Source organism: Pleurodeles waltl, chromosome 1_2, assembly GCF_031143425.1.
Source record: "Pleurodeles waltl isolate 20211129_DDA chromosome 1_2, aPleWal1.hap1.20221129, whole genome shotgun sequence".
NCBI lineage: Eukaryota > Metazoa > Chordata > Amphibia > Caudata > Salamandridae > Pleurodeles > Pleurodeles waltl.
This window is the reverse complement of record NC_090437.1, coordinates 287111644-287133014: the sequence shown is the minus strand read 5'-3', so window position 1 is coordinate 287133014 and position 21371 is coordinate 287111644. Positions and strand designations below refer to the sequence as shown.

Here is a 21371-nt window from a genome sequence, read left to right as displayed (position 1 = left end):
GTTCCACTCTTGAGGGCCTGAGGCAGACTGCTGCCAGGCAAGAACAAGGAGATACCAGTGGGACCCACAAGGTTTACTGGGAGGATGGAGTTCTCTACACCGAGGAAAAGGACCCCAAACCAGGGGCAACCAGGAGAGTAGTGGTCCCCCAGAAGTATAGAGAATTCCTCCTTACTTTAAGCCATGATATTCCCTTAGCTGGACATTTGAGACAGACCAAGACCTGGAACAGGCTGGTCAACCATTTTTTATTGGCCCCAAATGTCAGAAAAAGTCAAGGAGTTTTGCAGCTCCTGTGTCACCTGCCAAGCCAGTGGCAAGGCAGGGGGTAAGCTAAAGGCTCCCTTGATACCACTGCCAGTGGTTGGGATTCCCTTTGAGAGGGTGGGGATTGACATTGTTGGTCCCCCAGACCCACCTAGTGCCTCAGGTAACAGGTACATTTTGGTGGTTGTGGACCTTGCCACCAGGTACCCTGAGGCAATACCCCTCCGGACAGTCACTGCTCCCACAGTGGCTAGGGCCCTACTTGGTGTGTTCACCAGAGTGGGGTTCCCAAAGGAGGTGGTCTCAGATAGGGGCACAAATTGTATGTCTGCCTATCTGAAAGCCATGTGGGATGAGTGTGATGTTACTTATAAGTTCACCACCCCCTATCATCCACAGACCAATGGTCTGGTGGAAAGATTTAACAAGACCCTGAAGGGCATGATCATGGGTTTGTCTGAGAAACTCAGGAGGAGATGGGATGTTCTCCTCCCATGCCTGCTGTTTGCCTACAGGGAGGTGCCACTGAAGGGGGTTGGATTCACCCCCTTTGAGTTACTGTTTGGGCACCGTGTAAGAGGCCCATTGTGCTTGGTGAGAGATTCTTGGGAGAAGCTGTCCTGCTATTTGATGGAGTTTTGTTTTGACCAATGACTTTGTGTTTCACCACTGCGCATATTAGTTGCTCAATGTTCACCAGTAGCACATGGTATGTTTTGTTCAGTTTAGCCGCCTATTGGCTTTGACATGGCATTAGCCATTACTTTCTGTATTCAGTTTAGCCGCCTATGGGCTTTGACATTGCATTAGTCTGTATTCTGCCTATTGGCTTTGACATGGCATTAGCCATTACTTTCTGTATTCAGTTTAGCCGCCTATGGGCTTTGACATTGCATTAGTCATTACATTCTGTATTGTGCCTATTGGCTTTGACATGGCATTAGCCATTACTTTCTGTATTCAGTTTAGCCGTCTATGGGCTTTGACATTGCATTAGCCATTACATTCTGTATTCTGCCTATTGGCTTTGACATGATATCATATATTATTCAGCTCCGCTGCCTATTGGCTTTGACATGATATCATATATTACACTTTGTATTCAGCTTAACTGCCTATTGGCTTTGACATGATATTCAGCTCCGCTGCCTATTGGCTTTGACATGATATTATACATTACACTTTGTATTCAGCTCCGCTGCCTATTGGCTTTGACATGATATTATACATTGCATTTTGTATTCAGCTCAGCTGCCTATGGGCTTTGACATGATATAAGACATTGTATTTTGTATTCAGCTTAGATGCCTATTGGCTTTGACATGACACTAGACATTGCATTTGATATTTAGGTTAGCTGCCTATTGCCTTTAACATGACATTGCATTTGATATTTAGGTTAGCTGCCCATTGCCTTTAACGTGGAGTTCTGTATTTTTCCAAGCTGTGTTTTTGCACCAGAGAACCAAGATGTTTTGCTCTCACAGTAGACTAGACCTGATAAGAGAGAGTACATGGGCGTTGTTTCTCTTCCCTTGAGCTTGGGAACAGGAGTAGTCTTGGAGACCTGGCCAGTCTCCAAAAGGCTTGCTCAGTTTCCCGGGTCTGAGAGGAGGGGGCACACCTTTGTAACGAATGTAACAGGCTGCAGAGAGTCAGATTCGAATCTGCCGGACCTCGTGCTGGAGCTTGGCGCCAGTTGCCAGCATCCCGTGTGGGTAGATGACACTCTTTCTCGCGGCTGACAGGGGTCCTCAGCTTGCAGACCTTAGAAAGATGTAGCTGTAAATAGTTCCTACACGGTGAAGTATTTGTTTTGCTTTGCATTCAATATCTTATAAATATAACCTGCTGTGTATATTGCAAACTGATATATTTTGTTTGATTAACGCGGACTTGAAAGCTACTAATTCGTCATTCATTCATAAACATTGTGGTTGGGGAAGAATAAAATAACATTAAAAGTCTTCTTTGACCTCAGAAGTGCATTTCTGTTGTGTTATGTTAGTGCTTAGAAACTAAATAAGAGGAAAGCACTACAATTGGTACCAGAAGTGGGGCCGGTCATTAAGAGGTGATTAAAAGGGGTTTGACGAGTTAGTAGATTTCTAAGTGCACACTTTAAAAGTGTAATTGTTTTTTTGTTGTTTGGAGAATTACAGAAATTGTTTTCTGTTTGGAGAATCACAGTAGCACGGCAGACCATGTCTGAGAATACATGTGTTGATGAACTGCCTGATGGTGCTAAGAAAAACTGTGAATTGTTTTCTGTTTGGGGAATTACAGAAGAAAATGCATGTGTAGCTAAAAGGCCTGATAAGGTTTTGAGAAATAATTCCCGTTGTATATATGTAGAAAACGTGTGTTTTGGAAGTAATGATGACAGAAAGGTCTGGATACCTTTATCTGCTTACAGAGAAATGCAGGAGAAATGTAGGAAGTTGGAACATGAAAATAGGAATTTACGTGAGCAAATTAGCCCGACTGAAAGTTATAAAACTGCTGTTTTTGAAGAATCTTTCTTGTCCCATTCCAGTAATGAGGGGGTTAAGACAGCTCCGAGCTGCACTGAGTTTCCGTGTGAGCCAAGGTTTTTGGCAGCCAAAATGCATTCCTTAACTGATAACACGGACGAGAATGTGATTTACAAGTTACCGTTGCAAAATGCACAAGTAAAACGAAGGATTTTAGAGCAAGACACCCCGAGTTTCATTAGCTTGTTTGATTTTTGGAAAAAGAATAGCCCTCATTTGAGAGAAATCCTAACACTTTTGTACATGGTCACTGTGAAAAATAATATGCAGCTGCGCGCTTGTGATTTGGCAAATGAAATAATGCAGACTTTAGGTTTCTGCGCAGTGCAAGAAGGAAATACTTATGTATATTTAAATCATGAACAAGGAAAGAAAATAGTGCCCCTAGCTAGAATCATACAATGGATCTGGTACTTGCAAGACAGGGCTAGAGTACCACAGATAAAAGAATTACCAATGAAGTTGTGTGCACCATTTGAATTCGTGTCCACTGAAGATAAAAAGCATGTTTGTTTTACTAATGATTCATTGACTGAAATGTTGTTTTCTGGCACCGTAGAAGGAACAGCGTTGTATAATGTGTGTCAGATTTTAAAGCAAGAGCTACGTGAGATGTGTAATTTTTACGCTGATTTTTGGTTCTAATGTTTTAGCCACATGGCTTGTACCTAACTGGTTCAATTACCTTGCAGATGTTAATCAGAAAAATTCAGAGAGAGAAGTGTTCACCCAGAATTCTGCCTTAGTGGGGATGGCTATGTGGGTGCCCCAGAAATGTGAAAAGGCCACTTACAGGTGGGCAGAGATGAGAGAGATGCCCATTCCCCTAGATTTGATAAAAACTGTGCAGCATGCACAAAAGCAATCTGTCATGCAAGCAGTCACAGAGCAGTTGGGGAGAGGAAAGTTACCAGGACAGAAATGGCAAAGTGATCAGGTTTTAGGGAGAGTGATTGCTGCAAATTACCAAGGAAAAATCGAAATTATGCTGATACCTAGAAAAGAATCTGATTCATTCATACAAATTGGAGACAGAATGGCCCAAATTGACAAAAGTGCAGTGAATGGAGGTTTGGTAAAGAATGAGTCTGCCCCAGCCCTTCTGACAGTGCAAGAAAAAGGAAGCTGTGGCGCAGCAGATAAAAACCTCAGTACTGATGTGTGGGCTGAAGCCCCAAGTGACCCTCCAGAACCTACAGAAAATATAACAAAGGGCCTCAAAAACGTCCTGCTGATTATAAAACAGGGAAAGAAAGAGGAAGGGTGCAGTTTAAATGAAAAATGTTATTTGCAAGAAAAGTCATACTTGTTTCTTTTGCAGATCCTACCACGTTTCGCCACTGTCCCTGAGTGCGCTGTGTGGTCCCCCTTCCGGTGTGTGCGTGTGGGGTCGGGGAAGGGACCGAATCCCCAACCTGAACCTGGCTGAGTAAAGTGCCAGCACCATGGATCCATTTTGCGCAAATTGCGCCTTCAGTTCAAGTTCAACTTGTTTGCTGTGTTTTTTTTTTCCCCTCTCGTATGGAACTCTGACTTTTGCTTACCTTCCAGAAAACCTTTCAGGTGGACCGTGCACCTTTACATGAGCAGAACTCATGCCACATCAAATTGCTAACACTGTTGAATTAGAGACTCATTCAGAGAAAAAAAAAAAAAAAAAAAATTGCCCAGTCTTTTCTATGTAGATGTATCTGATGTGAAAGGTTATGAAATCAATGTGTTAATTCACTTCTATTGCTTTACAGGGATTGCTTTGATCATTGAAATTTGATTTGCTGATAATGTTTTTTTTGTTTGTTTGAAATATGAGATATGTGAAACAAAAATTCATTGGTCAAAGGGCGGAATGTCCTGCTATTTGATGGAGTTTTGTTTTGACCAATGACTTTGTGTTTCACCACTGCGCATATTAGTTGCTCAATGTTCACCAGTAGCACATGGTATGTTTTGTTCAGTTTAGCCGCCTATTGGCTTTGACATGGCATTAGCCATTACTTTCTGTATTCAGTTTAGCCGCCTATGGGCTTTGACATTGCATTAGTCATTACATTCTGTATTGTGCCTATTGGCTTTGACATGGCATTAGCCATTACTTTCTGTATTCAGTTTAGCCGTCTATGGGCTTTGACATTGCATTAGCCATTACATTCTGTATTCTGCCTATTGGCTTTGACATGATATCATATATTATTCAGCTCCGCTGCCTATTGGCTTTGACATGATATCATATATTACACTTTGTATTCAGCTTAACTGCCTATTGGCTTTGACATGATATTCAGCTCCGCTGCCTATTGGCTTTGACATGATATTATACATTACACTTTGTATTCAGCTCCGCTGCCTATTGGCTTTGACATGATATTATACATTGCATTTTGTATTCAGCTCAGCTGCCTATGGGCTTTGACATGATATAAGACATTGTATTTTGTATTCAGCTTAGATGCCTATTGGCTTTGACATGACACTAGACATTGCATTTGATATTTAGGTTAGCTGCCTATTGCCTTTAACATGACATTGCATTTGATATTTAGGTTAGCTGCCCATTGCCTTTAACGTGGAGTTCTGTATTTTTCCAAGCTGTGTTTTTGCACCAGAGAACCAAGATGTTTTGCTCTCACAGTAGACTAGACCTGATAAGAGAGAGTACATGGGCGTTGTTTCTCTTCCCTTGAGCTTGGGAACAGGAGTAGTCTTGGAGACCTGGCCAGTCTCCAAAAGGCTTGCTCAGTTTCCCGGGTCTGAGAGGAGGGGGCACACCTTTGTAACGAATGTAACAGGCTGCAGAGAGTCAGATTCGAATCTGCCGGACCTCGTGCTGGAGCTTGGCGCCAGTTGCCAGCATCCCGTGTGGGTAGATGACACTCTTTCTCGCGGCTGACAGGGGTCCTCAGCTTGCAGACCTTAGAAAGATGTAGCTGTAAATAGTTCCTACACGGTGAAGTATTTGTTTTGCTTTGCATTCAATATCTTATAAATATAACCTGCTGTGTATATTGCAAACTGATATATTTTGTTTGATTAACGCGGACTTGAAAGCTACTAATTCGTCATTCATTCATAAACATTGTGGTTGGGGAAGAATAAAATAACAATAAAAGTCTTCTTTGACCTCAGAAGTGCATTTCTGTTGTGTTATGTTAGTGCTTAGAAACTAAATAAGAGGAAAGCACTACAGAAGCCTCTCAAAGAGTCCAAGGAGAATGTGCTAGATTATGTGCTGGGCCTGCGGTCACGCATGTCTGAGTACATGAAGAAGGTAAGCAGAAACCTGGAGGCCAGCCAAGAGCTCCTGAAGCTCTGGCATGATCAGAAGGCTACCATGCCTGAGTATCACCCAGGACAGCTGGTGTGGGTTTTGGAGCCCATGGCTCCTAGGGCACTTCATGCCAAATGGACTGGGCCCTATCCAATTGTGGAGAAAAAGGGTGAGGTCACCTACTTGGTGGACCTTGGCACCCCAGAAATCCTCATAGGATCCTGCATGTTAACAGGTTGAAATCCCACCAGGACAGGGCACACATGACCATGCTGATGGTCACTGATGAAGGGAAGGAGGAGGAGAGTGAACCTCTGCCAGACCTCCTGTCCTCAAATGAGCAAGATGGGTCATTGGAGGGAGTGGTACTCTCTCCCAAGTTGACAGACCAGCAACAGAAAGACTGCAGACACGTTTTGGAGCAGTTTGCTAGTCTGTTCTCCCTGACCCCTGGACTCACCAATTGGTGTGTCCATGACATTGACACTGGTGACAGCTTACCTGTCAAGAACAGGCTGTCTGACCAGGTCAAGGCCAACACCAAAGCTGAAGTGGCTAAGATGTTGGAGCTCAAGGTGATTGAGCCCTCTGACAGTCCTTGGTCCAGTCCAGTGATACTGGTGCCCAAACCTAATCCCCAAGGTGGACAGAAGGAATTGAGATTTTGTGTGGACTACAGAGGTCTAAATGCAGTCACTAGGACTGATGCTCACCCCATACCTAGAGCTGATGAGCTCATCGATAGGTAGGGGGCTGCCAAGTTCCTGAGCACATTTGATCTGACCTCAGGATACTGGCAGATTGCCTTAAGTCCAGGAGCTAAGGAGAGGTCAGCATTTTCCACACCAGAGGGCCACTTTCAGTTCAAGGTGATACCCTTTGCCCTGACAAATGCTCCTGCCACCTTCCAATGGTTGGTGAATAGAGTCCTGTCTGGGTTGGAATCTTTCAGTGCAGTTTATCTGGATGATATAGCTGTATTTAGTTCCACCTGGGAGGACCACCTGGTCCACCTGAAGGAAGTGCTTCAGGCCCTGCTTCAAGCAGGCCTGACTATCAAGGCCAGCAAGTGCCAGATAGGGCAAAGCTCAGTTGTGTACCTGGGCCACCTTGTTGGTGGAGGCCATGTATAACCTCTCCAGCCCAAGATCCAGACTATACTGGATTGGGAGGCTCCTAAAACCCAGAATCAGGTCAGGGCTTTCTTGGCCTGACTGGGTACTACAGGAGGTTTGTTCAGAATTATGGGACCATAGTGGCCCCACTGACTGAGCTTACCTACAAGAAACAACCCAAGAAGGTAATTTGGACCCCAGAGTGTCAGAAAGCTTTTGACACCCTAAAACAGGCTATGTGTTCAGCACCAGTATTACTGGTCCCTGACTATAGCAAGTTTATAGTGCAAACAGATGCTTCAGAGGAAGGGATTGGGGCAGTGTTAGCACAAGTTAATGAAGCGGGCCAAGATCAACCAGTTGCCTTCATCAGCAGGCGGCTACTCCCCAGAGAGAAAAGATGGAGTGCCATTGAGAGGGAGGCATATGCTGTGGTCTGGTCCCTGAAAAGTTAAGGCCATACCTGTTTGGCACTCACTTCCGTGTACAAACTAACCACAGACCTCTCAGATGGTTGATGCAAATGAGGGGAGAGAACCCAAAACTGTTAAGGTGGTCCATTTCCCCACAGGGGATGGACTTCACAGTGGAGCACAGACCTGGGACTGCCCTTGCCAATGCAGATGGCCTTTCCAGGTTTTTCCACTTAGCTGATGAGGACTACCAGGATGTAGGTTGGTACCCATCACCTTTCATCTGGGGGGGGCAGTCTAGAAAAGTCCTCCTTTTTGCCCTGGTCACCCCCACACTTTTTGGACAGGTACTGGTGGTTGCTGACTCTTGGCTGTGCCCTGGGTACTGCTTACCAGTCCCAGGGCCAGTGCTCTGTGTAAAGTGGATATGCAAATTAGGCTAATTATAATTGGCTAACTTAACCTACCTATAAGTCCCTAGTATATGGTAGGGCATGTAGGTTTAGGGACCACAGCATAGGTAGTGCACCCATAGGTGCACTGCTGAGGTGCCCAGTGTCATTTTAAAGGCAGGCCTGCCTTGCTGGCTGCTTTTAAGTTAAAGTTATATGCAAATTCGACTTTGGAATTAAAAGTAGTTCCAAAGTCTTAAACTACCTTATTTTTACATATAAGTCACCCCTAAGGTGTGCCCTTTGTGCCCCTAGGGCTGGGTGCCATACAACTATAAGCAGGGACCTTATAAAAATGGTTTCATAAGTCCTGGTGAGGTAAAAACAGCCAAATTCGTTTTTCCCTCATTGTAGTGAATGGCCTCCATGGGCTAGAATGGGGAGACTTTATTTTAATTTGAAAAGTCCCCTTAAGTAATGGATACCAAGAGCTTGGTATCAAGTTAATTGTTATAATAAATCCCACAACTTCCAGTTGTTCGATTTAATATAACTTGTTCAGGTAAAGAGTTTTAAACTTTACCTGAAAAGTTGCCAATTTCAGCCCTGCATTGTTTTTACTGCTGTGCCCTGATTGGCCAGCCTCTGGCAGCCTGGCCAGGCTGCCTTGTTGAGGTGTGAAGTGGCCTGGCTTCACACAAAGAGATGTGCTTGTGGGAGGGAATTTCCCCTCAGCAGATGGTGAGGCAGGAAGGGGGAGGGCTGCGAAACTGGTCCTCAAAGGCAGAGAAGGACATTTGGAACAACCCAGCAACACCCCCACATCCTGCAACCCCAGACAACTAGGTGCCCCCTTGATTAGATTAGGAGAGGGCAGGAGAGGGGTGTGTTTATGATTTTTAGCCACACCAGTGGGTGGGCTCAGCCAGATGTAACCTCTAAAAATCAGATTCAGCCATGATGGATTTTTGAAGAATGTTGCTTCCTGGGATTGATTTTTGCCACACTTCCCAGGAAGTGGTCATTACAGGGGGAAGGACCCTGCACCTGATTGGAGAATCAGGACCCCCCTGTTTTTCACCCAGGAGCAAGGATAAAACTGGCCGACCTGCACCCACACCTCAGATCTCCATCAGATTCCAACAAGGAGGAACCAAAGGAGAAGAAGGACTGCCCTGCTGGACCCCTGGCCTGCACCTGGAACCTGCACTCAGAAGGACTGCACCAGCTGCACACTTGGGCTTCACCACAAGAAGGACTTTGCCTGGCTTCAGCTGGTTCAAGGAGGGACTCACTGCTAACCAGAGTCCCCTGCACCAAATCCTGAAGAAATCAACCAGCTGACCACTGTCCAGTGGCCAAAAAGGAGTTTGCGCCAGGTGCATTCTGGGAGTTGTAGTCCACACCCCCAAGGATCATCTCAGAACTTCTGGACTCTTGGGGTGACATGTGAACCCCAAAAGAACCTTAAAAGAACATCTGGGAGAAGCCCCAGAAGTTTGGAGAAGTTTGGAGAACTTTTGATGGAAAAGCTCCATAGAGGGATCGACACGCCACAGCAACTCTAGCCGGCTTGCCTCAATCGCGACCCGGCCTGATTTGCTGGTTCGTCCCGGTGAAGGAAATCTCCAAAAAAGAGACTAAGTACGAAGGTAAAAAGTTGACCGAGACCTCCCAGCCAGCGTATCCGTGGAGGGCTCCAAGGAAGTCGGATCAAGATCCAGGTTTACCCCGGTCAAAGGATTTTCACCTCGAAAAAAAAGACTAAGTCCGAAGGTAAAAATCTCCACCAAGGATTCCCGTGATGCGTATCTGGAGAAGAGTTCCAGAAGGTCGGATTGGACTGGCAGGTTCGTCCCGCTGAAGAAAAGCTTCAGAAAAGAGACTAAGTCCGATGGTAAACTTTTGACCGAGGCCTCCCGCGAGCTGTAGCCGAGCAGGGCTCCATCGTGGTCGGCCTTAAACTTTGACTTTGCCCCGGTCGAGGTGCCCCTCCACCAGCCAATCTACACAAACACACACACACACATACACATATGTACTGGCTCACATACATGTGCATGTGATACATACATGCGCACACATGGACACTTTCGACCAGTGAGAGTGTACAGGCATTGCAGTGCCAGCGTTAATTTGGCAATGAATGATTACACCACAATGACAGTTGTGTATGTGTGCGAAATGCATTTTGTGCCAGTGAGTCCCCAACCATGTGTGACACCATTGTGTACCCCACATATGCATGTCAGAGTAATTTAAAATAATTACTGTGACATGTATATGCCTGCAGTGGTCCCGACCACCCGTGCAGTGCCCACCCAAAATTCCCTGGCAATGAGGCGTCCCTAACTTTGAATCTGGAATCTGGCTAAGGCGGGGGGGGGTGGTTGTGTTTTCTCAGTGGGTTGTGGCAGCAGTGACGGCAGGTGTTGTCCAGTCATGTTCAGTCGAAGACGTGGGTTGAATGGGGAAAAGAGTGAGATTTTAACTCTTTCACCCCCAATCTGCTAACTCAGACATGGAGGTCGGACCTCCACTTTTTTCTTGAGGGTAGGGCACATCCATATCTACACGGCGGGAAGCGTGGCTAGGGTCCTACCGGCATCCACCTTTCCCTCTACCGCCGTTGACTCGGGGGGTGTTTCTTGCAGGAGACAGCAGTTCGAATGAGGGTTTTCAACTGTGGGACTGCCAACATCTCCGTGCGGTTGATGGACTGTCACGGTGGCGGATGGGTTTTCAGTTAAAAAGCTGACCGCGGGATTGTTACCATCAAGATCTAAATCAGGCCCCCAGTCTTAGGCATGATTTCAGGCCACCCATATTTGGAGCACGAGTCGGATACAGCAATCGGATTCATGCTGGTCAAAGATTTTACCTTCTGACTTATGGCCTGATTTAGAGTTTGGCGGACAGGTTATTCTGTAACAAAGGTAACAGATATCCCGTCCACTGTATTAATATGTGACATAATGGAATTGTAATACGGTAGACTGGATATATGTCACGGATGCATTACGAGGAAGTCCTTAGTGCCCCTCGAAGGGGGGTGTGGCTGTGGAACATTTGCCATCTCAAGATGTGCACTGCCAACTTCTAAAGCCAACTCAGACATCACATCTCCTTATGCTACTAGCACACTGTTTACCTTGCTTTCTAATCTTTGCTTTATTTGTCCGATTGTTTTCTCATCTGAACACGTCTATTACCAAACTGAGCAAATTGGCTTATTCTGCAGTCTAGTAAAAATATGCCCCAAGTATCTGAATCACTCGGTGTGAGGCTAAAGGCCCTATTACGAAAGGCTCAATAATTTTCAAACGTGTGGTAATTCCTGGTACAGCACATAGCAGAATTATGAGTTTTGCGCTTTTTAACCTAAAACCTGCTGCAATTTTAAGGACAGAATAGCCCAGAAAATCCCGGGACATGCAGATGTTGGTTCTGTAAGCACCAAAATCCACATGACATGCCCCATTTAAGGTGGAAATCTCCTAATAGTTTAATTTTATTGCACTTGTTAACTCCTGCCTCCCAAGGTACCATTATTTATCAACTGTGATAAATATCGCTAACACTGGGCTTTTGTGATGACGGTCCAAATGCCTCACTTTTGGTGTTTTGCGGAATTCGAATACTTTTGGTGAATTTAAGTAGCCCACAGTTATCATGACGTGGAAGGACTTTAAAAGTGTTGTGTTAAAAGAAAGAGATGTGTCCATGTGTTTTTGCCTTTGTCTGCCAGCTATTAAGAAATGTTTCACTGCTGATGTATCCATGCACATGGTATGTGGTCCTTGTACATTAGCAGTGACTTTCTCAGCTTGAGGATATTTTGGCATGAGCAAACCCCAATGTGTCGAACTCTTGGTAGTAACTATTTTATTATTGAAAATTCGAAGATCCCTTTTTGTATGTGGATAGCAAACTATAAAGAGTTAAAGGAGGAAAGTTTTCAAACTGTCTCAAACCAATCATTTATGAATTGTAGGTACCATTTTTTTCTTTTAATAGTTTCTGTTGAATCAATATGATTCTTTTATGCTTTGTTTTTTATAAAATTACCATCTACTCTCAGATCTGATTCTGGATGAGCAGCTACTTATGTTTTTATATCATCAGTAATTGTTAACTGTCGGTATTGTGAGCAGTGATTGGGAAAACATCAGAGCTTCTGTACAGTTTCAAAAACTACCAAGTCGCAGCCACCCCTTTTGTCTTTATCAGGGTGATTCACTTCAATTTATTTTAAACATAATGAAGCACTTTGTTTCTGGGTAACCCCGGAGGAAGAATATTTTATTTGACTAATTTACTTTTTAAGCTATAACGGTAAGATGTTAAGAATTTAGTCTAACACAAAGGTTCAGCTGCTGTTCACTGATTAGATAAGATTATGGGCCATATTTATACTCCGTTTGCGCCGAAATTGCGTCGTTTTTTTTGACGCAATTTCGACGCAAAACTAACGCCAACTAACGCCATATTTATACTATGGCGTTAGAGGCGAATAGCGCCAAAGTTCCCGGAATGTGCGTCATTTTTTAGCGTGAACCCCTTCCTTGCGTTAATGATATGCAAGGGAGGCGTTCCCGTCTAAAAAATGACTCCCAGGCCTTTACGTGGTATTTATACTCCCGGGCAAAAGAGACGCCCGGGAGTTGGCGTGGCTAAAAACGGCGCATTTGCGCCACTTTTTAACGCCTGCTCAGGGCAGGCGTTAAGGGGCCTGTGGGCTCAAAATGAGCCCACAGGTGCCCTCCCATGCCCCCAGGGACCCCCCCTGCCACCCTTGCCCACCCCAGGAGGACCCCCAAGGATGGAGGGACCCACCCCAGGGACATTCAGGTAAGTTCAGGTAAGTATAATTTTTTATTTTTTATATTTTTTTTTGGTGGCATAGGGGGGCCTTATTTGTGCCCCCCTACATGCCACTATGCCCAATGACCATGCCCAGGGGACAGAAGTCCCCTGGGCATGGCCATTGGGCAAGGGGGCATGACTCCTATCTTTACAATGATAGGAGTCATGTTGATGGGGGATGGGCGTCGTTAAAAAATGGCGCAAGTCGGGTTAAGACGATTTTTTCGACGTAACCTGACTTGCCCCATTTTAAGACGCCCATGCGCCATTTTCCCCCTACGCCGGCGCTGTCTGGTCTACGTGGTTTTTTCCCACGCAAACCAGGCAGCGCCAGTCTGATTGCGCCGTCTAACGCCATTCCATAAATACGGCGCCCGCTTGGCGCTTCAGAATGGCGTTAGACGGCGCAAAACTTTTTGACGCTAAACTGCGTTAGCGCAGTTTAGCGTCAAAAAGTATAAATATGGGCCTATATGTGTTTTTCGGAAAGATTGTTCCCTTGTCTGTATTAGAAAAGGATTCACATTGCATAAAATATTTTAATACCCATTTCAAATTATCTGTTCAGGTAGCTAGATAATGTTTGCCCATAGATGGAAGGAAAATTTCCACTGATACCAGTTATTCATTTAGTTAAATGCCAATCCTCTATTCTAATGCTGCAAACGTTTGTATTCACGTAAAATATTTCTGTCACGTTTTGCTCGTTCGTTTCTCTCTTTTCCATTGGCATGCTTTGTGATTTTGCTTATGCATGTTTTAGTTATTTTGTATTTTGAAGTGTTTTTAAAGTTTTGGTCATGACCTCTCCCTTTGCTGGCTGTTCCCATATCTGCCGGCGTATGCCTTATGACAATGTTCTTAAGATGGCCATGATTTTGAAGCACCGACCCATAATAGTGAACATTTAGCAAGTTGTGGTGAACTGGTGCTTATGAAATAAAAATATAAATGTATCAGTCTATCCGTTCAGCATTTTTAACATAGACCAACTGTCATTCCGTTTAAATGAGAGTGCTATACTATGTTCCGTTATGTGGTATACAAAATGTTTTTACATAATGGGTGTCCATTAATCATTTGCCCCCCTTAGTGCTTTTCCTCACTGCGATATTAGTTTGTGTTTGATCGTGTGACCAGAGAGGATTGCTCATGGGGTTTCCAAGGACAGACAATGCCAAATGTAGGAAATGTGATGTTGTGTTGATGGACATGGGACTTTCACAACAGTTCCATTCTCAATTGAGGGGCAGGGTCATTGGGACCTGTCAGCCAAACCATTGTGAGGGGGTAACTCAGTGTAGTTGGTGGTCAATTTCCCTTCTATGTAGCTGTGTCAGCTTTGTCATCTAGCCCATCTGCCTAAGTTCTTAACAGGCCTCATTCTTTATGGGTTGCAACTTTCCCTTAGCCCAACTAAGGGGGTGATTCTGACCCCGGCGGTCTTAGACCGCCGGGGCCAGGGTCGGCGGGAGCACCGCCGACAGGCCGGCGGTGCCCCGCAGGGCATTCTGACCGCGGCGGTAAAGCCGCGGTCAGACCGGCAACACTGGCGGTCTCCCGCCAGTGTACCGCTGCCCTATTGAATCCTCCAAGGCGGCGCAGCTAGCTGCGCCGCCGAGGGGATTCCGACCCCCCCTACCGCCATCCAGTTCCCGGCGGTCCGCCCGCCGGGAACCGGATGGCGGTAGGGGTGGTCACGGGGCCCCTGGGGGCCCCTGCAGTGCCCATGCCACTGGCATGGGCACTGCAGGGGCCCCCGTAAGAGGGCCCCTGGGCACTGCAGGGGCCCCCGTAAGAGGGCCCCTGGGCACTGCAGGGGCCCCCGTAAGAGGGCCCCTACAAGTATTTCACTGTCTGCTTGGCAGACAGTGAAATACGCGACGGGTGCAACAGCACCCGTCGCACCTTCCCACTCCGCCGGCTCGATTACGAGCCGGCATCCTTGTGGGAAGGGAGTTTTTCCCTGGGCTGGCGGGCGGTCTTTTGGCGACCGCCCGCCAGCCCAGGGAAAAACTTAGAATACCCTCCGCGGTCTTTCGACCGCGGAGCGGTATTTCGGAAGGGGAAGTCTGGCGGGCGATGACCCCCTAAGTGTTGGTGCTGTGGTGATAATATGAGAGTTTCCCCTACGATGGTGTTTTGTAAGGCTGAAATGCGTTTTGCAGTGGGGTGCTTAGTAATGGGGTGGAGGGTCCTCTTAAATGTTTGTGGTATGCCAGTGTGGTTGCTTAGGGGCCCGCCTATCAGGAGCTATGGTATAGAAGATTGAGTGTAGAAAGAAAGACAGCACAGACAGTTAGACCGATAGACAGATAATAAGATAAACAGGTAGGTATCCGTCCAGTGATAATTCAGCAAAGCGGGGCATAGCTCATGCTCTCTGTAACTAGTGGAGGATATCTTTGTTGTTTGCATCAGGCAAGCAATAACCCTGTTGCCTGCAAAAAACTATGACATCAGTGAAGTGAGCATGGCATTTTCCAGCCAAAGGTGATATTTGAGAAGTAGTTCTGCTGTCTTTGATGTGTGAGAGAGAGCTCTGCTACTGCATTGCGTGAGAAGCTGAACAAAGTACAGCTTTGTGGTTAGTGACAGTAGCTCAACTCCCTCCAAGGATTGGGCTTCTGAGAGAATGGGGACACCAGAGTTAGAGACATAAACATAAACGCTGTGTTATTCAGTAACAGGCCCTAGCAGCTCTCCATCCTAGGGAAACTGGACATAATCTGACGCTAGATTGCTAGTATGACTGCTCCAGAGATAGCAAAGAGCAAAGAAAATTTTGAGTTAGTTAATAGCTGAAGTACTGACTAATGAATAAGATAAATTGTTTTGACATGTTACTTGCGATATTTTGTTTAGGCTATCTTATACTGTGTGTCCACAACTGGCAAACAGAAGCAGTTTTTTTTTGTCCTTTCTATAGAACTTTAATCTGATCAGGTACTATAGACAGGTGATTATCTCAGGCTCCTGAAAGTTTGAGGAGTATTTCTTGATTTTCATTCTATTTTAATTGAACTGTCCTCTTGGTTCATATCAAATAAAATTAACAGGCTGGTTTATATTTTGATTGATGCTTTTTACTCTATCAGGACGACAGTGTAAATTACTTGTTCACCCTGACAGAGCAATGGCCTGCCAAGTTTTCAAATTGTCCGTCAGCCCGATGGACATTTTAACCATGGACAGGAACCACCACCGTCAATCATTGACAAAGTATCCGGAGAAGGCCAGGTTGCTGATCTATATATTTTTATTAATGGCTTTCACCCAGGAAGTTGTTACACCCCTAGTGGGCCTGCCTTACCACTGTCTAGAACTTGAAGATGCATCACTGCAAATGCATTTGCAATTGCCAGATGTTAAGCTTGTCTGCCTCAGGGTGGTCTTCCCCCCCAACGTTTTGCCTTCCTCTTCCATTTTTTCTGATCTCGTTTTTGCTGGCATTAGGCCTTTGTACACTTTATCACTGCTACCCAATACTAAACTGCTTGTTCTCTCTTCTCTAAACATGGTAATATAAGCAGATTCCCCATTGGCACATTTAATTTACTTGTAAGTCCCTAGTAAAGTGTTAATACATGTACTCATACCCTGTAAATTAAATGCTGGTAGTGGGCCTTCAGCACTGGTTGTCCCACCCACTTAAGTAGCCCTTTAAACAAATAGCAGGCCTGTCATTGCAGAGCCGGTGTTTGCAGTTTTAAGCTGCCATTTCAATCTGGCAAAATAAAGGTTTCCTCACACCTAAATCTTCCTTTTTAATACAAAAAAGTCATCCCTAAGTTAGGCCCTGGAATAGAGGGTAGGGTGTAATGTATTCAAAATGTAGGACATGTACTTTAAAGTTCTTCATGTCCTGGTGATGAAACCACTCTTAAGTTAATTTTTCACTACTGCAAGGCCTATCTCTCCCATAGAATAACATTGGAGTTCCCTTATTACATTTTATGAGTGTAATTTTCAAATAGAAAAACATAATTGGATCATGTTTGGTGTCTGTGGAATCAAAATTTAAAATCCTCCCTTATGGTAAAGTCAGATTTTAAATTGGAATTCTGAAAGCGACACTTTGAAAAAGGTGCAATTTTCCTGATTTTGCGGTTTGGTGCCTGCACCCTGTCTCTGGTCACAAGACTGCGTATAGTTGGCAGCTGGGCTTGGTGCATTCCTGCTACACAGACGCACACAATGGGAGCCTATGTGTGACTGGATGGGCTATTAATGGCAGGATGGGAGGGAGGAGCTGGACATAGTCTCATTTGTAACTCAATAGGCTATGTCCTGTCTCCACGCGAAGGGCTCCATACGCCCTTTAGTTAGTCTGGTGTTAGGGAAGGAAAGAGAGGACATCAGTGCAAGTAAAAGGCATGCCTCTAGAAGTTTCTCCCCCACTTCAAAGGCATAATTGGGTATAAATATTAGACCTCAGATACCAACTCTTCAGTACACTTCTTGAACTGTGGATACTTTGCCAGGTAGAGGGACTTCTGTGCTGTTGAAGGACTGCTACTCTGCTACACTGCACTCTTCTAGACTCCTGCTTTGCTGTGCTGCCCTGCTGCCTTGTTGCCTTGTTGAGAAGGACGGGACCTGCACCTCTTTAATCCAGAACCCAGAGTGACTCCAAGGACTAGTTGGCTGGCCTCCTAGTCTGAAGCCTCTGGAGCATAACAGGCTTCCATTAACCTTACCTCTGCATTTGCACTCTGCCTTCTGTGAGTCTATCCTGACACCTGGTGCCATCCCAGTCCTGGACCCTTGGAAGTGGGCTTAAGGTGCTTTGACAGCCTCTGTGGATCCACCAGAACTGAGACCTCACCTCTGCCTCATGGATAACCATGAGCAGAACAGAAGTCTATCTGCTGCTGCGTGGATTGGACCCGCCACAAAGACTTGCATCACCGCTGCAACCTGCATTGCCTTCAGAACTACCACTGTGGGAAACATCCTTGGAGCAGGCCCTCACATCTCTCATTCTCAGCAGCCTTGACAATGACATTGTCTCATACATCTCACAGCTCTTTGTAAATGAACCATCACCTCAACTGAGCAATGGAAGTCTCAAATTGACTCTTAAGAAGATGTTATCTAGTGACTGGAGAAAGTTGGGACCAGTTACTTCTGTTTGCCGTGTTTGTCCTAAGAAGCCAAGTCCAAAGTAGTTTGGGGGTCTCCTCTTTTGAGCTGCTCTTTGGGAAACGACTGCATACACTGCTGAAAATAACAAGGAAAGCATGGGAAAAAGTCTCAGACAGAGAGGCCTGGTCACTGTTGGAGTATACTAGACAACTCAAATCCTGGTTGGGGAAATTAAGAGCACTGGCCCATGAAAACCTAGAGAAATCCCAACAAAGACAAAAGCATTTTTTTGACAAGGGTAAACATTGGAGGGAACTCGCTGTAGCTGATTGGGCTCTTATCCTTCTACCCAATTTCACTGTGAAAATGAAGAAAGAATGGCAAGGACGCTATGAGATAATTAAGAGAGTAGGACCTATCACCTATTGGCTAAGACTCCCTAAAACTGAGAACAGTTATTAGTTAGGACTCCATTCCATGAACTTACAAATGGTGAACTCCATAAAACAGAATAGAACGACTATAAATGACACAGACATAAATAATTCCCTATCGGAAAAAGAAAGAGACAAACATCAGACTGTACTATTAAATTATGCAGACATATTTTCGTATCTACCTGGTAGGACTGACCTTACTATGCATTCCAAGAGGGAGTAGTGATCAAGCAACAACCATATTGTATCCCCGAAGCGAGGCGTCTTAACCTCCAGACAGAGGTCACACAAATGCTTAAGATGGGGGTCATTGTCCCATCCAAGAGTGAGTGGTGTTCACTTATGGTACTCTTCCCAAAACCAGACTGCAGCCTACATTTTTGTATTGGTTTCCGGGCATTGAATGGGGCCTCCAAACTGGATGGGCATCCCTTACTTAGATTGAACTAACCGATTGCGAGGCTTGGGGAAGCGCACTACATAAGTACTATTGATTTGATCAAAGGTCATTGGCATATCCCGTTAAATCCAGCTGATCAAGAAAAAAGAGAATCACATGCCCCCCTTGTAACCAATAGAAAATAAAGGAATGCATGACAACACAGTGTCAGGATAGGGCAAGTCAGTGATTATATCCCTCACACCCACCCCCATATTATGGCTAATATTAAGGAACATTACCTGTGATTCTTTCCTCTTCTATCTGAGGAGCACGCCAACAATGGTGGTTCTGTCCAGTCGATCCTGGAGGGAAGATGAAAATTAAGACGATTGTGATGAAACAAAAGTCAAAGAATGAAAAGACAAGACGTGTAGAGAATGATAAGGAGACCTGTCAGCAAATAACCAAGGTATGCAATACATTTTGTTGTCCGTCTACAGAGCTGTTTGCCAGATCATGTGACATTCTCCAAGCCTTTACTTTTATCTGGAATAGGTACAACATTGTTAAACCTTCAGCCTGTGACAGACTCCACCCTCTTTTGCGAGCAACAAATCTAGCTCAAGGCAATTTTGTAAAACCATTGTTTTTATCTCAACCATCTCAGTATTTACCAACAGCAATAAGTATGCTGTGTTTGTATCTGGAAAAATGTATTTTCTATTTCAGTCTTTGAACAGGTCAAATTGTGTCTGTGTGTTTATGAGATGTCTAATGGCTTATTCGGGTCCCTAAACAAAGAACGTTTGGCATCACTAAATCATAATTCAAAAAATAATATTGAAAACTACCCTCATTGTTAAATATACTTAGTAACAAAGTACAAAAAATACTGTTAGAAATGGGGTCTTTGGTGGGTAGTCAGATTACCCCCTGTCCAGGCAAGGACCCTCACTCTAGTCAGGGTAAAGGAGAATCACCCTCAGTTAACCCCGCTCACCCCCTTAGTAGATTTGCACAAGCAGACAGGCTTAACCTCAGAAGCAATGTGTAAAGTATTTGTACCAACACACGTAGTAACACAGTGAAAACACTACAAAATGGACACCACTCCAGTTTAGAAAAATAGGTGATATTTATCTAAATCCAACAAGACCAGAACAACAAACATTCAACATACACAAGTCAAAATATGAATTTTAAAAAGAATAAGAGTCTTAATCCTTAGAAAACATTGAGACTGCTGTTGTTACACAAAGTACCTGGTTAGCGTAAAAAATAAAGCTGCACAGGCGAGTGTGTGTCGAAAAAGGCCAGCGATGCATCGATTTCTCACTCACAAGAGAGACGGTGCATCGTTTGCTCTCTCCCGCAGGAGAGAAATGCATTGATTCCCAGACAGTCACCTTGGCTCCGGGCTGGCTTTGCATTGATTTTTCACACCCACTGATGTTGCATTTGAAATTCAGTCGCACAGTGTCAGGAAACCACACTGCATGGGGCTTGCGTCATTATCTGCAACCACTGGCAAGTGTTGGTCATCATTTCTCTAGCCGCAATGCGTCAATCTCGTAACCGTGGTACAGGAGGAGTGTTCATTTTTGCAGCGAAGCCGGCGGCTCATCTTTTATCAGTCGCGTTGCGAATGGTGCGTCAAACGTTTCACCAAACGGCGGTCTGTTTGTGGATTTCTGTCCTTTTCCACCAGCTTTATCTTTCAAGGGCCCAGAGACAGGTTAGGGCACCACTTGGCAGGGCAGGAGTCTCAGCAGAGAGTCCAGGTGCTGGCAGAGAGAAGTCTTTGATGTCCCTGAGACTTCAACAACAGGAGGTAAGCTCAGTTCAAACCCGTGGAGATTCTTCACCAGTGGAAAGTCACACAAAAGTCAGTCTTTGTCTTCTTTCAGGTAGAAGCAGCTACTGCAGGCCAACCCAGCAAAGCACAGTCACAGACAAAGGGGACATACTCCACCTCCAGCTCTTCTCCTTGGCAGAGGTTCCTCTTGGTTCTAGAAGTAATCTGATTTTCAAGGGTTTTGGGTCCAATACTTATACCCCTTTCTGTCTTTGAAGTAGGCCTACTTCAAAGGGAAGTCTCTGTTGTTCACAAGATCCTGCCGTGCCCAGGACAGGCCCCAGACACACACCAGGGGGTTGGAGACTACATTGTGAGAGGGCAGGCACAGCTCATTCAGGTGTAAGTGACCACTCCTCCCTCCACTCTAGCACAGATTGCTCATCAGGCTATGCAGGCTGCACCCCAGCTCCCTTTGTCTCACTGTCTACAGGGGACAGACCAACTGTGAAACTGACCCACACAGGCAATCCACAAAAAGGCAGAGTTACAGAATGGCTTAAGCATGAAAATGCCTACTTTCTAAAAGTGACATTTTCAAACTAACAATCTAAAAACCAACTTGACTAGAAGATGTATTTTTAAATTGTGAGTTCAGAGACCCTAAACTCCAGGTTTCTATCTGCTTCCAAAGGAATTCTGCACTTTAAAGTTTTTTAGAGCCTGCCCCCATGTTAACCTAAGAGAGAGATAGGCCTTGCAACAGTGCAGACTGAATTTAGCAGGATTTCACTGTTAGGACATGTAAATCACATCA

General features: G+C 45.1%; 1 long non-coding RNA gene across 1 annotated transcript; it reads left to right on the top strand.

The window, feature by feature from the left end:
- Positions 1-890: 890 nt before the first annotated feature.
- Positions 891-5926, top strand: LOC138299735 (uncharacterized). Its single transcript, XR_011204829.1, has 2 exons — positions 891-2069; positions 4123-5926. It is a non-coding gene; the product is annotated as an uncharacterized lncRNA (long non-coding RNA).
- Positions 5927-21371: the final 15445 nt, after the last annotated feature.